Genomic DNA, 2,923 nt, shown 5'->3' with positions numbered 1-2,923 from the left:
GGAACAGATCAGATGATCTGAGGAGGGGCACTGCACCACATCTGAGCCAGGTATCTCTTCACCAGGAACATCGGCATGATCAGGAAGACCAGACATGGCAGAACATTAAAGTGAGCACATCTGCGTGGGAGAGAATAACTTAGCAATGTGATCTTAAACAGAAGTCAGAACCACTCAATCCCATGATGGAAAGTGAGCAAGCAAGGATATGTCCCACGGTGTATAGTGGCTAAGGGTGTGACGGACCATACTTGGTAAGTCATCTACATCTAAAACCTCCCTCACTGGGTACTGACATCCTTGCGAGGGTAGGATGAAAATCATACCATCTTCATCTTAAGTCCCAGAGTCAATAGGGAACCTAACAATCGACTCCTAATGCCAGGGATCCGGGAATGTGTCATCCAGAATCCAAGGGAAGTCCATCGCATGCACTCAACCCTCACGACTGTGAAACCAGCCCAAAATAACCTCAGGTCAGTAACAACCTTGTCACCCAACAAGGGAAAAATCCAGGACAGAAGCAGGCACAACACAGAAGACAAGTTTAGAGGGGAAGATAGACAACCAAAAACCTGTGTGAGGACTTATGTGATTATTTCACTCGATCTCCAAAACCTCATTTGCTGGGTATCAACACCCACGTGAAGATAGGAGGAGGGCTCTCAATCTGAGGGGTGAATTGAATTTGGGCATCTCAACTCCAGGAATTAGTTACTCATCCAGAGGATCTAGTAATTCCCTTTACACTGGCAGAACACCACTGCTCTAGTCTGAACTGAATGGTTATAGCTATCTTTTTGGAACACACCCAGCAGGTTGCCTCTGTGGTCAACCACCCCAGTGGCTTGGAACTGATAAGAACTCCCATACTCTACTGGAAGAAAGGAGAGAAATAGTGAATTGGAGAGTCTGGAGGGACTGCAACACCCAAGACAGTGCAATGAATGATCATGAAACCCTATTTTGAAAGGCAGACCACACCGATTTATTCAATCTAGGCATGGCAGGGATGAGCAGCAGAACCCTTCTGCTTTAACCATGCCATTCATGGGGAATGGGACAAGGAGGAATAGGCCAACTGGATCAAACATTAAGCCCAATTGGTCAGGGTAATTGGGGAAATAATCACAGGAAGAGGAAGTTTGCCTAGGGATAAAAAGGTGGGAACGTGGACCCAAGAAAGAAGATGTGCAAGCAATATAACAAGGGCACAGACAGGACAGAGGAGTCTATCCAGATCACGACGAGGGTAGAGATGAGATATAGAGGATAGGCAGATAATGGAAAAGGAAAACTGACCTTCTCGAGCCGCAGAGGTCTTAGAAAGGAAAGCACAATCCGAATAAAGGATAAGGTAGGAGGAGTGGTACAAGGTCCTAGTAATGTCGATTGCATAAATATTCGACCTACGATGTCTGCAGGCCAGAAGGAGGAAAAAATATGCCTTCAAAGAGAACAGGGAACACACAGACAGAGGTTCAATATTGGAAAAGTGAGGGCATGAAGGACCACATCTCTAAAGCGATACGACATTGCGAGCTGTAAGTGAGAAAACACACGGGGCTTTCCGAATGGCCCATTCTTTAGACTGGAGCTGGAGAAGGTTGGGCCAGACTGAAATGGGTGTTGAAGAAATCACGTATGGTGCTGAGGCTAGGCCGAAAGGGTAAGGCATGAAACGTCACCACAGGAATGTGTAGATAAGCATTGGAAATGTCCACCTTGGTCATCCAAAGACCACAAAAAAATGCCCACTGAAGAGAAAGGTATGTCTCTATCGTAAAGCAATGAGTGTGAACATATGGATTGAAATGGGATAAATTGATGACAGGACACCAGGTGGGTGGGACAAGAAGTGGTTGGGAAGGGGACGGTTGGGGGACAGGAATTGGTGCCGCACTCGACAATGACTGCAACAAATGAGCTACCAAGTTAGTAAGGGTAGAATGTTGATGAGCCGAGGCCACCCGCAACTCCAAAGACTCAGGAACTGAGTCAAATATATAACACGGTAAGAACAGCATCATGCAGAGGTCCCTCAGATAAGGAGCCTAGAGATAGGTCCATGCCAAAACTGCATCACAATCCAAAAGATCCCAACAACAAACAATCCACATTTGAAGCACGAGATCTGAAGATGACAGATGAGTCAATGTAGAAGTAAGGATAGAGAGGATTTCAGCAGAAAACCCCTCAGGGTTCCTGTAAAGAGCCTCTGACAGAAGGTGAAGGGAAAAAAAGGTACCTTAACAGGGTTGTGAGGGTAAGATGAAGGCGAGAAAATTGGGCTTGGGTAAGTTTGCCCCCCAAACAGGTAGAACCAACCCCAACAACTGTTGGTCGAGAAATGGAAAGTCTGCCCGATGATAATCAAGAGCGGACTGATCCAAAGTCCTTGGGGGAACAAGGCATACTAACACCCTCCCCTAGTTGAGAGGCAAATTGGTCTATGTGAACCCTAATACCAGGGGAAAAACTAAATAGGGTCTGGAAGTTGATTCATGTAAGTGAAGGCCTAGGGCCATAGGAAACAGATGTAAGAGACAAAATATCACATACCTGAGAGATAAAGTCTGAAAAGACAGAGTACAAATGAGCTGAATCATCAGGTAGCGAACAGGAAAGCGCAGCAAACTCCATGAGGGATAACAAACAATCAAAATCGCCTTCAGTCTGGCCCGGATCAAAAGGCTCAGGAGGAAGTGCGACAGAAGTAGGAGAGAGAGAGAGAGTTTGGTTCATATACTGCTCAATCTCCTGGTGAGTGAGTGACAATATATCCCCGGACGGGTCACCCTCATCTAAAAATACGGCATCAGATACTGGTGAAGTAACCGAAGTGGTGACTGTAACTTCGGAGTTCATAAATGGGAAAAAACAGCAAATACGAGGAAGTAATGCTTTAATAAAATATTAACTC

The 2,923-nt window shown here is 45.7% G+C and overlaps 1 protein-coding gene across 2 annotated transcripts in view; it reads right to left on the bottom strand.

Annotated features, from left to right (window-relative positions):
• Positions 1–2,923, bottom strand: part of LOC106472793 (mesoderm induction early response protein 1-like) — a 42,437-nt gene that overhangs the window by 15,314 nt on the left and 24,200 nt on the right. The gene's annotated exons all lie outside the window — the stretch shown is intronic.

Source organism: Limulus polyphemus, unplaced genomic scaffold (assembly GCF_000517525.1).
Source record: "Limulus polyphemus unplaced genomic scaffold, Limulus_polyphemus-2.1.2 Scaffold5616, whole genome shotgun sequence".
Lineage (NCBI taxonomy): Eukaryota > Metazoa > Arthropoda > Merostomata > Xiphosura > Limulidae > Limulus > Limulus polyphemus.
This window is presented reverse-complemented; position numbering and strand designations above follow the sequence as displayed.